This window comes from Grampus griseus, assembly GCF_964374135.1.
Source record: "Grampus griseus genome assembly, chromosome: 19".
NCBI lineage: Eukaryota > Metazoa > Chordata > Mammalia > Artiodactyla > Delphinidae > Grampus > Grampus griseus.
In genome coordinates this window covers 4464263-4480010 of record NC_139013.1, presented here as the reverse complement: position 1 = coordinate 4480010, position 15748 = coordinate 4464263, and positions in this window count along the sequence as shown.

The following is a 15748-nucleotide window of genomic DNA, read 5'->3' as shown; positions in this document are numbered from 1 at the left end:
CTGCGCGTCCGGAGCCTGTGCTCCGCAACGGGAGAGGCCACAACAGTGAGAGGCCCGCGTACCGCAAAAAAAAATAAAAATAATGTGATTAGAACATTTCCTCACACCATACACAAAAGCAAACTCAAAATGATTAGGGACCTAAATGGAATACCTCAAACCCTAAAACTCCTAGGAGAGAACATAGGCTGAGCACTCTTTGTCACAAATGGGAACACTTTCTTTGGATTTGTCACCTAAGGGGAAAAGACATAAAAGGAAAAAGAAACAAATGAGACCTAATTAAAATCTTTTGCAGAGCAAAGGAAATGTTAGACAAAATGAAAAGATAGCCTACAGAATGGGAGAAAAATATACACAAAGGATGTGATGGAGAAGGGGTTAATATCCAAATTATATAAAGTGGGGCTTCCCTGGTGGCGCAGTGGTTGAGAGTCCACCTGCCAATGCAGGCGACACGGGTTCATGCCCTGGTCCGGGAGAATCCCACATGCCGCGGAGCAGCTGGGCCCGTGAGCCATGGCTGCTGAGCCTGCGCATCTGGAGCCTGTGCTCCACAACGGGAGAGGCCACAGCGGTGAGAGGCCTGCGTACCGCAAAAAAAAAACAAAAACAAAAACAAATTATATAAAGTGGTCATCCACTCAGTATCAAAAAACAAAAAAAGATGAAAAATGGAGAGAAACCCGTAATAGACTTTTTCCACAGAAGATGTAGAGATAGCCAACAGGCAAATGAAAAAATGCTAAATATCACTAATCACTGGATAAATGCAAATCAAAACCAGAATGAGACATCACCTCACATCTGTCAAAATGGCTCTCATCAAAAAGTCTAAAGATAACAAATGTTAGTGGGGATTGTGAGGAAAGGGAACCCTAGTACACTGTTGGTGAGATTGTAAATTTGTGCAACCACTATGAAAATATTACTGAGGTGGTCAAAAAACTAAAATGAGACCTACTGTATTAAGAAAAAATTCCATATTACTCAGCCGTAAATAGAAAGGAAATTGAGTTATTTGTAGTGAGGTGGATGGACCTAGAGTCTGTCATACAGAGTGAAGTAAGTCATAAAGAGAAAAACAAATACCATATGCTAACACATATATATGGAATCTAAAAAAAAAAAAAAGGTTCTGATGAACCTAGGGGCAGAACAGGAATAAAGACACAGATGTAGGGAATGGACTTGAGGACACCGGGAGGGGGAAGGGGAAGGGTAAGCTGGGACGAAGTGAGAGTAGCAATGACATATATACACTACCAAATGTAAAATAGATAGCCAGTGGGAAGCAGCCACATAGCACAGGGAGATCAGCTCAGTGCTTTGTGACCACCTAGAGGGGTGGGACAGGGAGAGTGGGAAGGAGATGCAAGAGGTAGGGGATATGAGGATATATGTATACATATAACTGATTCACTTTGTTATACAGCAGAAACTAACACAACATTGTAAAGCAATTATACTCCAATAAAGATGTTAAAAAAAAAAAACAATTCCACTGGTGGGTATATACCCAAAGAAAGTGAAAACACCAATTTGAAAAGATACATGCACCCCAATATTTATAGCAGCATTATTTCCAATGGCCAAGATATGGCAGCAAACTATCAACAGATGAATGGATAAAATATATTAAATAAATATATATGTATATAATGGGACATTAATCAGCCATTAAATATAAAAATACTGCCATGTGCTACAACATGGATGGACCTAGAGTGTATTATACTTAGTGAAATCAGTCAAATACTCTACAATTTTTTAGATTCCACATGTAAGTTAGAACAAAGGAATTTATATAAGAAAACAGAAATCGGCTCACAGAGAACAAATTAGGGGTAACTAGTTGGGAGAGTGAAGGGGGAGAGAGAGAGGGTAGCTTTTATCTCTTGATCCAATACCCCTATGTACAGAATAAACAAGGATGTATTGTACAACATAAGGAAATAGAGTCATTATTTTGTAATAACCTCAAATGGAGTATAATCTATAAAATGTTAAACCACTATGTTGTACCCCTGACACTAATATAATACTATATATCAACTATACTTCAATTTAAAATCTCCCTACTGTGTTTGAATGAATTTTTTTTAACAAGATTAATTATATACTGTGTACAAGAAATCTGTGTTAACTTTAGGCCATAGATAGGATAAAATTGAAAGACTGGAAATAAGATACTCCATGCAAATGATAATTACAGAATAATCTAGTATCAGGCAAAATAGACTTTAAGACAAACCTCTCAAAGAATCAAAGGTTATTATATAATGATATAGGGATTAATGCATTAAGAAATAATGCGTTATAAATAAGTATGGATCCAGCACTGGAGCCTCTAAATATAGAAAGAAAATATTAACAGATATGAAGTGGAAAATGTGCAGAAATATAAGAATGGTAAGAAACTTCACTACCCAACTTTCAACATTGATATTCAGCCTAGATGGTCTATACACTCAGGAAACTTTGGGCTTAACATTACACTCGCTATCAAGTGAACCTAACAGACGTATATAGTACATTCCACTCAACAGCAGTGAAACGCCCATTCTTCTTAAGTGTACATAGAATATTTCCTAGCAGATAATATATTAAACCACAAAACAAGGCTTCAAGAATCCAAGAAGATTAAAATCATATCAAGTATCTTTTCCAGCCACAATGCTATGAAACTGAAATTCAGTATTAGGAAGAATAACTGAAAATTCAAGAGCACTTAGATAGTGAACAACAAGCTATTGAACAACCAATGCATGCAACAATAAATCAAAAGGGATATCAAACAATATCTTAAAGCAAACAAATGTGGAAACACAAAGTACCTAAACATATGGAATATAGTAAACACAATTCAGAGAGATGTGTTTACAGTGAGAAATGCATATATTTTACAAAAGGGGAGAGGGGAGCCAGAGGATGGAGTACGGAAGATCCTGAGCTCACCTCCTCCCATGGGCACACCAAAATTACAACTGCTTACAGAGAAGTTATCTCTGAGAATCCCCTGAAGACTAGCAGAGAAAATTTTCCACAACTCAAGCTATAAAGAATGAGAAACCACAAGGCATGTAAGTGGATTGGAAACACAGTCTAGTGAGAACCCACACCTTCAGCACTGTGCTCCACGATTTACAGATACTACAACTGGATAGGTCCTCCCCAAGGAGGGAAGGGTCTGAGCCCTGCATCAGGCTGCCCAACCCAGAGTTCCTGCATTGAGAAGGAAAGAACACAGCAGGTCTGGCTTTGAAAACCTGCAGGGCTTCCTTTCAGGAGAGCTGGAGGCTAAAGGAAATTGAGACTCCACTCTTAAAGGGCACACACCAAACCTCACATGTTCTCAATCTCTGTGCAGAGCCAGTAGTCTGAAAGACATCTGGGTCAGACCCACATGCTAATCCCAGAAAGCAAGAGGCAGCTTGGACTCCTGCTAGGGACTGAGACACTCACAGGCAACATTTTAGAATCTTCCTTCTAACTGATTAGTATCAGGGGCCTGCCCCATCTACCACGGGGTCTACAGCACTCCTGCACCACAAGGCCTCACAAGCAAACACACTGGGGGCCTTCCCTACCCACCTGTGCACCTGGAGCAGACCCATAATGGAGGGCTGCCTTGCCTATGAGCACACCCACAGCAATCACATAATGCAGGACCTCACAGACATTTAGACCAGGGTCCAACCCCACCTAACAGCTTGTGCACAACATTTGACCCTTCTACAACAGAAAGGGACATGCAGGGCACATAGGGGACATCCCTGCAGCATCTGGCTGTGCTGACCAGAGGAGAATGTGCTGCTGGGCCCTGTAGGCCATCTCCTATATAAGGCCACTTCTCCAAGACTGAAAAATGTCATGAACTGAACCTAGTGAGTGGAAATGCACAAAGAATTAAGAAACATAAGGGAGTAGATGAATACATTACAAATGAAATAACAAGACACAACATCAGAAGAAGAACTAGACAAAACAGGGAAACACTTTCTACCTGAAAAAAAGTGTTCAATGTAATGATTATGATGCTCACTCAAGTCAGAAGAATAAACACAGTGAGAGCGTAATAAAATGTAAAAAATGAACCAAAGAGCTGAAAACTACAATAACTGAGATGAAAACACACACACACACACACACACACACACACACACACTAAAGGGAAGCAATGTTAGATTATGTAATACAGAAGAACAGATCTGTGATCTGGAAGTCAAAGAAGTGAAACTTACCCGAATTGAATAGCAAGAAGAAAAAAGAATTAAAATGATAGATAAAGGGACTTCTGGCACAATATCAAGAATACTAACTCTAGCGTTATAGGGGTCCCAGAAAGAGGAGAAAGAGAATAAGAGGCAGATAACTTATTAGAGGACATAATAACTGACAATTTTCCTGACCTGGTAAATGTAACAGACATCCAGTTCCAGAAAAACAGAGTGCCAAACAAGCTGAAGACAAACAGATCCATACCAAGACATATCATAGATAAAATGTCAAAAATTAAAGACAAAGAGGGATCATAGAAGCAGTGAAATAAAATTAGCTGGTTATGTGCAAGGTGTTCTCATAATACTATCAGGTGACTTTTCAGCATATTTGCAGACCAGAAATGAATGACAGGATATATTCAATGGGCTTAAAGGGAAAAGGCTACGACAAGAATACTGTACCAACACGATTATTATTCAGAATCGAAAGAGAGATCAAGTGTTTCCCAGACAAGCAAAAGCTAAATGAATTCATCACTAATAAAACATGCTTACAAGAAATGTTGAAGAAATGTATTTAAGCTTAAAATTAGTATCACTAATTAGTAACAAGAAAACACACAAAAGTAAAAATCTCACTGGAAAAGGTATACATACAGTAAGAGTAGGAGATTAAACACTTACTCTTTTCAAAAGCTTAATAAGACAAATGTATGTTTTTTAAAGAACAGGAAGACCCAAATACATCAGAAGTGAAAGTGATGAAGTTACAACAGACACCATAGTAAAACAAAGTATCATAAGAGATTACTACAAACAATTACACACTAAAAAATTGGACAACCTATAAGAAATGGATAAATTCCTAGAATTATAATTCTTCCAAGATTGAATCAGGAATAAAAAAATCTAAACAGATCAATTGCTAGTAATGAAATTGAATCTGTAATCAAAAAACTTCCAATAAACAAAAGTCCAGGGTCAGGTGGCTTCACTGATAAAGCACAACTACCCTCTCAACTATTAAACAACTACCCTCTCAAACCATTCCAAACAATTGAAGGAGTGTTTCCATACTAATTTTCTGAGACCAGCATTACCCATATATGAAAACCAGATAAAGATATTACAAAAAACAAAAAAGATTACAGGCCAATATTCCTGATGAACACAGATGCAAAAATCCTCAACAAAATATTAGCAAACTGAATTCAACAATACATTAAAAGAACCATACCCCATGATCATGTGGGATTTATCTCAGTGATGCAGGGATGATTCAATATATGCAAATCAGTTAAATGACACACCAGATTAGGGGCTTCTCTGGTGGCACAGTGGTTGAGAATCCGCCTGCCAATGCAGGGGACACAGGTTCGAGCCCCGGTCCTGGAAGATCCCACGTGCCGTGGAGCAACTAAGCCCATGTGCCACAACTACTAAGCCTGTGCTCTAGACCCCATGAGCCACAACTACTGAGCCCGTGGGCCGCAACTACTGAAGCCCGCACACCTAGAGCCCATGCTCCGCAATGAGAAGCCAATGCACTGCAACAAAGAGTAGCCCCTGCTCGCCGCAACTAAAGAAAGCCTGCACGCAGCAGCGAAGACCCAACACAGCCAAAAATAAATAAAATTTATTTTTAAAAAGATGACGCACTAGATTAGCATAACAAAGGATAAAACCAAATGATCATAGCTCCAGCAAAAGCAACTGACAAAAATTCAATGAACTTCAAAATCTGATTTATGAGAAAATCTCTCAACAAAGTTGGTATAGAGGCAACATACCTTTATATAATAAAGGGCATATATGACAAAACCACAGCTAACGTCATACTCAATGATGAAAATTTGAAAGCATTTCCCCTAAGAACAGGAGCAAGACAAGGATGACTGTTCTCACCACTTTTATTCAACATAGTATTAATAATCCTGGCCACAGCAAAAAGACAAAAATAAAAAAGGGGATCTAGTTTGTAAAGGAAGTAAAACTGTCACTGTTTGAACATGACACATAGAGAAAACCCTAAAGATTTCACCCACGAAGTATTAGCATGAATAAATTCAGTAAATTTGAAGTATATACAATATACAGAAACCTGTTATTTTTTCCTGCACCAATAACAAACTATCAGAGGAATTAAGAAAAATATTGTTTGTATTAAAATAATAAAAGACCTAGGAATAAATTTAACCACAGATGTGAAAGATTTATATACTGAAAAGTATAAGAGATCAATGAAAGAAATGGAAGATAAAACAAATGGGAAGATAACACAAATAAATGAAAAGATAACTCATACTCTTGGATTGGAATAATTAATACGTTAAAAAGAGCCATACTTCTCCAAGCAACCTACAGATATAAAGCATTCCCTATCAAAATACCCATGACATTTTTCACAGAACTAGAACAAATAATCCTAAAAGAAATATAGAACCACAAAATACCCTCATTGCTGTTTTTTCTCAGGATTGCTTTAGCAAAGATGGAGATATCATGCTCCCTGACTACAAAGCTACAATAATCACAAAAACAGACTCAGAGATCAATGGAATAAGATAGAGGCCTGAAAGGATCCCACACACTTACGGTCAATAAATCTACTACAAAGGAATCAAAAATGAAGAAAAGACAGTGTCTTCAATAAATGGTGCTGGGAAAACTGGAACACTACAGGTAAAATAATGAGATTAGAACATTTCCTCACACCATACACAAAAATACTCCAAGTGGATTAAGGACCTAAATGTAATACCCCAAACCCTAAAGCTCCTAGGAGTGAACATACGCTGAACACTCTTTGGCATAAATTGTAGCAATATTTTTTTTGATTAGTCTTGTAAGGCAAAAGAAATAAAAGCAAAACTAAATGTGATCTAAATAACTTAAGTCTTTGCGCAGCAATGAAAACCATCAAGAAAATAAGTCAAACTACAAAATGGGAGAAAATATTTGCAAATGATATGACTGACAAAGGATTAATATCCAAAATATATAAATGGCTCATACAAGTCAATATCAAAAAAGAACAAACAACACAATCAATAATGGGCAGAAGATATGAATAGGCATCCTTCCAAAGAAGCCATACAGATGGCTAATAGACACATGAAAAAATGCTCAACATCACTAATTATTAGAGAAGTTCCATTCAAAACAATGAGACATCAACCTCACGCCTGTCAAAACAGCTCTCATCAAAATGTCTACAAATAACAAACTTTGGAGATGTGGAGAAAAGTCAACCCTGTACACTGCTGGTAGGACTGTAAACTGTTCCAGCCATGATGGAAAATAGTATGGTGGTTCCTCAAAAGGCTAAAAATAGAACTACAATATGATCCCTCAGTAACTCTCCTGGGCACATATTCAAAAAAAAAGATGAAAACACCAATTCAAAAAGATACATAAACCCCAAATGTTCAGAGCAGCACTACTGACAGTGGCCAAGATATGAAAGCAACCCAAATTCCCATGAACAGACAAATGGATAACAAAAATATGGTAGATAGATAGATAGATAGATAGATAGATGGAATATTACACAGCCATAAACAAATGAAATTCTGCCATTTGCAGCAACATGGATGGACCTAGAGAGTACTGTGCTTAATGAAGTAAATCAGAGAAAGACAAATACTGTGTGATATGTGTAATCTAAAAATAATACAAACGTATATGCAAAATGGAAACAGACTCACAGGTATATAAACAAACTAGTGATTACCAGTGGGGAGGGGTCGGGGGTGGAGCAAATTAGGCATATAGGATTAAGAGGTACAAACTACTATGTACAAAATAGATGAGCAACAAAGATATACTGTATAGGACAGAGAATTATAGCCATTATCTTATAATAACTTTTAATCAAGTATAATCTGTAAAAAATACTGGATAACTATGCTGTACACCTGAAGCTAATATTATATTGTAAATAAAATATAATTTTAAAAAATAAAATAATTGCATAGAGGAGCTGAATACATATTTTGCTAAAAAAAAAAAATAGAGAGATGGCCAAAAGGCACATGGAAACATGGTCAGCATCACTAATCAACAGGGAAATGTAAATCAAAACCACAAAAAGATATAACCTTACAGTTCTCAGGATAGCTATTATGAAAATGACAATTAAGAAGTGTTGCGGAGGGCTTCCCTGGTGGCACAGTGGTTGAGAGTCTGCCTGCCAATGCAGGGGACATGGGTTTGTGCCCCAGTCTGGGAAGATCCCACATGCCGCGGAGCGGCTGGGCCCGTGAGCCATGGCCACTGAGCCTGCGCGTCTGGAGCCTGTGCTCCGCAATGGGAGAGGCCACAACAGTGAGGGGCCCGCGTACCGTAAAAAAAAAAAAAAAAAAAAAGGTTGCAGAGGATGTAGAGAAGAGAGAATTCACCTGCACTCCTAGTGGGAATGTAAATCAGTGCAGCCTCTATTGAAAACAGTGTGGACGGTACTGAAAACATAAAAAATAAAACTGCTATATGATCTAGCAATTCCACTTTTGGTTATTTATCCAAAGAAAACAAAATGAAACACTAATTTAAAGAGATATATACACCCTTATGTTCACTGCAACATTATTTTAAATAGCCAATATATGGTAGCAACCTAAATGTTCAATGTTAGATAAATGGATAAAAAGGTGAGACATATAGAGACAGGAAAAGATGGTGGAAGAGTAGGATGCAGAGATCACTTTCCTCCCCACAGATACATCAGAAATACATCTACACGTGGAACAACTCCTACAGAACACCTACTGAACGCTGGCAGAAGACCTCAGACCTCCCAGAAGGCAAGAAATTCCCCCACGTACCTGGGTAAGGCAAAAGAAAAAAGGAAAAACAGAGACGAAAGAACAGGGACGGAACCTACACCAGTGGGAGGGAGCTGTGAAGGAGGAAAGGTTTCCACACACTAGGAAGCCCCTTTGCAGGCGGAGACTGTGGGTGGTGGAGGGTGAAAGCTTTGGAGCCGTGGAGGAGAGCACAGCAACAGGGGTGAGGAGGGCAAAGCAGAGAGATTCCCGCACAGAGGATCGGTGCCAACCAGCACTCACCAGCCCGAGACCAGCTCATCTGCTCACCCACTGGGGCAGGCGTGGCTGGGAGCTGAGGCTTGGGCTTCGGTTGGATCCCAGGGAGAGGACTGCGGTTGGCTGCGTGCACACAGCCTGAAGGGGTTAGTGCGCCACGGCTAGCCGGGAGGGAGTCCGGGAAAAGTCTGGAACTGCGGAAAGACGAGACTTTTTCTTGCCTCTTTGATTCCTGTTGCGCGAGGAGAGGGGTTTAAGAGCGCTACTTAAAGGAGCTCCAGACACGGGCGCGAGCCGCGGCTAAAAGCGCGGACCCCAGAGACGGGCATGAGATGCTAAGGCCACTGCTGCCACCACCAAGAAGCCTGTGTGCGAGCACAGGTCACTATCCACACCTCCCCTCCCGGGAGCCTGTGCAGCCCGCCACTGCAGGGTCCCGGGATCCAGGGACAACTTCCCCGGGAGAACGCACGGCCCGCCCCAGGCTGGTGCAACGTCATGCCGGCCTCTGCCGAGACAGGCTTGCCCCGCACTCTGTGCTCCTCCCTCCCCCACGACCTGAGGGAGCCAGAACCCCCAAATCAGCTGCTCCTTTAACCCCGTCCTGTCTGAGCGAAGAACAGATGCCCTCAGGCGACCTACACGCAGAGGCAGGGCCAAATCCAAAGCCGAAACCCGGGAGCTGTGCGAACAAAGAAGAGAAACGGAAATCTCTCCCAGCAGCCTCAGGAGCAGTGGATTAAATCCCCACAATCAACTTGATGTACCCTGCATCTGTGAAATACCTGAATAGACAACGAATCATCCCAAAATTGAGGCAGTGGACTGTGGGAGCAACTGTAGGCTTGGCGTTTTCTGTCTGTGACTGACTTGTTTCTGATTTTATGTTTATATTAGTATAGTTTTTAGTGCTTGTTATCATTGGTGGATTTGTTTATTGGTTTGGTTGCTCTCTTTTTTTATTATTACTTTTTAATTTTTTTACTTTAATAATTTTAAATTTTTTTAAATTTTAATAACTCCTTTAATTTTTCTTTTATTATTTTTTTTCTTTTTTCTCCCTTTTCTTCTGAGCCATGTGGCTGACAGGGTCTTAGTGCTCCAGCCTGGTGTCAGGCCTGAGCCTCTGAGGTGGGAGAGCCGAATTCAGGACATTGGACCACCAGAGATCACCTGGTCCCACATAATATAAAATGGCAAAAGCTCTCCCGGAGATCTCTGTCTCAACGCTAAGACCCATCTGCACCCAACGGCCAGCAAACTCCAGTGCTGGATACCCCATGCCAAACAACTAGCAAGACTGGGACACAAACCCACCCATTAGCAGAGAGGCTGCCTAAAATCATAATAAGTTCACAGACACCCCAAAACACACCACCAGACATGGCCCTGCCCATGAGAACAGAGGCACCAGTCTCCTCCACCAGGAAGCCTACACAAGCCATTGAACCAACCTTACCCACTGGGGGCAGACACCAAAAACAACAGGAGCTACAAACCTGCAGCCTGTGAAATGGAGACCCCAAACACAGTAAGGTAAACAAAATGAGAAGACGGAGAAATACACAGCAGATGAAGGAGCAAGGTAAAAACACACCAGACCAAACAAATGAAGAGGAAACAGGAAGTCTGCCTGAAAAAGAATTAGAGTAATGATAGTAAAGATGATCCAAAATCTTGGAAATAGAATGGAGAACATACAAAAAACGTTTCAAAAGGACCTAGAAGAACTAAAGATGATGAACTAAAGAACTAAACAAACAATGATGAACAACACAATAAATGAATTTAAAAATTCTCTAGGAGGAATCATAAGCAGAATAACTGAGGCAGAAGAACGGATAAGTGACCTGGAAGATAAAATACTGGAAATAACTACCACAGAGCAGAATAAAGAAAAAAGAATGAAAAGAATTGAGGACAGTCTCACAGCCCTCTGGGACAACATTAAATGCACCACCATTCAAATTATAGGGGTCCCAGAAGAAGAAGAGAAAAAGAAAGCGTCTGAGAAAATATTTGAAGAGATTATAGTTGAAAACTTCCCTAATATGGGAAAGGAAATAGTCAAGTCCAAGAAGCACAGAGAGTCCCATACAGGATAAATCCAAGGAGAAACACACCAAGACACATATTAATCAAACTATCAAAAATTAAATACAAAGAAAAATATTAAAAGCAGCAAGGGAAAAGCAACAAATAACATACAAGGGAACTCCCATAAAGTTAACAGCTGAACTTTCAACAGAAACTCTGCAAGCCAGAAGGGAGTGGCAGGACATAATTAAAGTGATGAAAGGGAAAAACTTACAACCAAGATTACTCTACCCAGCAAGGATCTCATTCAGATTTGATGGAGAAATTAAAACCTTTACAAACAAGAAAAAGTTAAGAGAATTTACCCCACCAAACCAGCTTTACAACAAATTTTAAAGGAACTTCTCTAGACAGGAAACACAAGAGAAGGAAAAGACCTACAAAAACAATTAAGAAAATGGTAATAGTAACATACATATCAAAAATTACCTTAACTGTAAATGGATTAAATGCTCCAACCAAAAGACGTAGACTAGCTGAATGGATACAAAAACAAGACCCATATATATGCTGTCTACAAAAACACCATAAGATTATCTCAATAGATGCAGAAAAAGCCTTTGACAAAATTCAACACCGATTTATGATAAAAACTCTCCAGAGAGTAGGCATAGAGGGAACCTACCTCAACATAATAAAGGCCATATATGACAAACTCACAGCCAACATTGTTCTCAATGGTGAAAAACTGAAACCATTTCCTCTAAGATCAGGAACAAGACAAGGATGCCCACTCTCACTACTACAAAGCTACAGTAATCAGGACAGTATGGTACTGACACAAAAACAGAAATATAGATCAATGGAAGAGGACAGAAAGCCCAGAGATAAACCCACACACATATGGTCACCTTACCTTTCTTAAAGGAGGCAAGAATATACAATGGAGAAAAGACAGCCTCTTCAATAAGTGGTGCTGGAAAAACTGGACAACTACATGTAAAAGAATGAAATTAGAACACTTCCTAACATCATACACAAAAATAAACTCAAAATGGATTAATGACCTAAATTTAAGGCCAGACACTATAAAACTCTTAGAGGAAAACATAGGAAGAACACTCTTTGACATAAATCACAGCAAGACCCTTTTTGACCCACCTCCTAGAGAAATGGAAATGGAAATAAAAACGACCCACCTCCTAGACCTAATGAAGCTTAAAAGCTTTTTGCCAGCAAAGGAAACCATAAACAAGATGAAAAGACAACCCTCAGAATGGGAGAAAATATTTGCAAACGAACCAACTGACAAAGGATTAATCTCCAAAATATACAAGCAGCTCATGCAGCTCAATATCAAAAAACAAACAACCTGGGCTTCCCTGGTGGTGCAGTGATTGAGAGTCCGCCTGCTGATGCAGGGGACATGGGTTCGTGCCCCAGTCCGGGAAGATCCCACATGCCGCAGAGCGGCTGGGCCCGTGAGCCATGGCCACTGGGCCTGCGTGTCTGGAGCCTGTGCTCCGCAATGGGAGAGGCCACAACAGTGAGAGACCTGCATACCACATAGAAAACAACAACAACAAAAAAAAAACTGCAGTGAGGTATTACCTCACACCAGTCAGAATGGCCATCATCAAAAAATCTACAAACAATAAATAATGCTGGAGAGGGTGTGGAGAAAAGGGAACACTCCTACACTGTTGGTGGGAATGTAAATTGATACAGCCACTATGGAGAACAGTATGGAGGTTCCTTAAAAAACTAAAAATAGAGCTACCATACGACCCAGCAATCCCACTACTGGGCATATACCCTGAGAAAACCATAATTCAAAAAGAGTCATGTACCACAGTGTTCACTGTAACTCTATTTACAATAGCCAGGACATGGAAGCAACCTAAGTGTCCACTGACAGATGAATGGATAAAGAAGATGTAGCACATATATACAATGGAATATTACTCAGCCATAAAAAGAAACGAAACTGAGTTATTTGTAGTGAGATGGATAGACCTAGACAGTGTCATACAGAGTGAAGTAAGTCAGAAAGAGAAAAACAAATACCATATGCTAACACATATATATGGAATCTAAAAGAAGAAAAAAATGTTTATGAACAACCTAGGTGGCAGGATGGGAATAAAGATGCAGACCTACTAGAGAATGGACTTGAGGACATGGGGAGGAGGAAGAGTAAACCGGGACAAAGTGAGAGAGTGGCATGGACATATATACACTACCAAATGTAGAATCAATAGCTAGTGGGAATCAGCTGCATAGCACAGGGAGATCAGCTCAGTGCTTTGTGACCACCTAGAGGGGTGGGGTAGGGAGAGTGGGAGGGAGGAAGACGCAAGAAGGAAGAGATATGGGGATATATGTATATGTATAGCTGATTCACTTTGTTATAAAGCAGAACCTAACACACCATTGTAAAGCAATTATACTCCAATAAAGATGTTAGAAAAAAGAAAAAAGACACTGGTGAGCTGAGGGAGAAAGCCTCATCACATGGCTCACATGTGTGTGGCAGGATCAAATTAAAAAGAAAAATAAATACAAAGAGAGGTTCAAATATAACCCTGAACATAATGCTTTGAAGGGTTGTAAGGATTTTCAAAATGCCTTCTATTTTCATCCTCTTAAATTTTTCAAAAGTTACTTGAGGTGTCACAGCTAAATAAATAATAATGCTTCCATTAAAAAAAATGGAATAAAACAAAAGTTTCTGATGAACCTAGGGGCAGGAGAGGAATAAGGAAGCAAACATAGAGAACGGACTTGACTGCACAGGGAGGGGGAAGTGTAAGCTGAGATGAAGTGAGAGAGTAACACTAACATATATACACTACCAAATGTAAAATAGATAGCTAGTGGGAAGCAGCTGTATAGCACAGGGAGATCAGCTCCGTGCTTTGTGACCACCAGAGCGGTGGGATAGGGAGGGTGGTTGGGAGAAGCAAGAGGTAGGGGATATAGATGGATATATATAAATATAAATATTTATATTTATATATATATATATCTGATTCACTTTGTTATATAGCAGAAACTAACACAACATTGTAAAGCAATTATACTCCAATAAAGATGTTTTTTAGAAAAGCCAATACTTTTCAAATGCTTCCAAAAAATTAAAGAAGGAGGAACACTTTCAAACAATCTTATGAGGCATACCCCAATATCAAAACCAGACAAGGGTACTATGAGAAAAGTACAGGTCAATATCCCTGAAAAACATAGAAGAAGTAGACTCAAAATACTAGCAAACTAAATTCAATAGCACATTAAAAGGGTCATTCACCATGATCAAGTGGGATTTATGCCTGTATGCAAGGATAGCTCAACATATGCAAATCAATAAATGTGATATATCACATTAAGAGAATAAAGCGAATATATGATCATATTAATAGATACAGAAAAATCATTTGACAAAATCCAACTTCCTTTCATGATAAAGACTGTCAAGAATTAGTTATAGAAGGAGTATACCTCAACACATTAAAAGTCATATGACAAGCCCAAAGCTAAGAACATACTGAATTATGAACCCTGAAAACTTTTCTTCTAAGATCTGGAGCAAGACAAGTTTACCTATTCTTGCCACTTCTATTCAACATAGTACTGGAATTCCTAGCCAGAGCAAACAGGCAAGAGAAATAAAATAAACCCAAATCATAAAAGTAAGCTAAATTTCCTCCATTTGCAGATGACATATTCTTATATCTAGAAAACCCTAAAAATGCCACCGCCAAAAAACTTTTAAACTGATAAATAAAGTTGCAGGATATAAAATCAACATACAAAAGTCATTTGTGGTTCTACACACTAACAACAGAAACTATCAGAAAAAGTTAACAAAAAATTTCCATTTACAATAGCATCAAAAAGAAGAAAATACTTAGGAATAGATTAAACCAAGAATGTGAACGATCTGTACACTGAGAACTATAAAATATTGATGAATGAGTTTGAAGAAGACACAAATAAATAGAAAGATAACCCATGTTAATGCATTGGATAAATTAATACTGTTAAAAATGTCCATATTACCCAAAGCAATCTACAGATGTAATGCAATCCATGTCAATATTCCAAGGGCATTTTTCACAGAAAACAGAAGAAGAAATCTTAAAATTCATATGAAATCACAAGAGACCAAAAATATCCAAAACAATCTTGAGCACAAAGAGCAAAGCTGAAGGCATCACGCTTCCTAATTTCAAGCTATACTACCAAGTATAGTAATCAAAGCAGTATGGTAGTAGCATAAAAATGAACAAATAGAACAACTGAATGAAATACCTCAAACAAATCTACACAATTACAGTCAACTTATCTTTGACAAAAGTGCCAGGAACATACATGAAGAAAGGATACCCTCTTCAATAAATTAGTGGGAAACTGAATATTCACAAGCATAAGGAAGAAATTAGACCT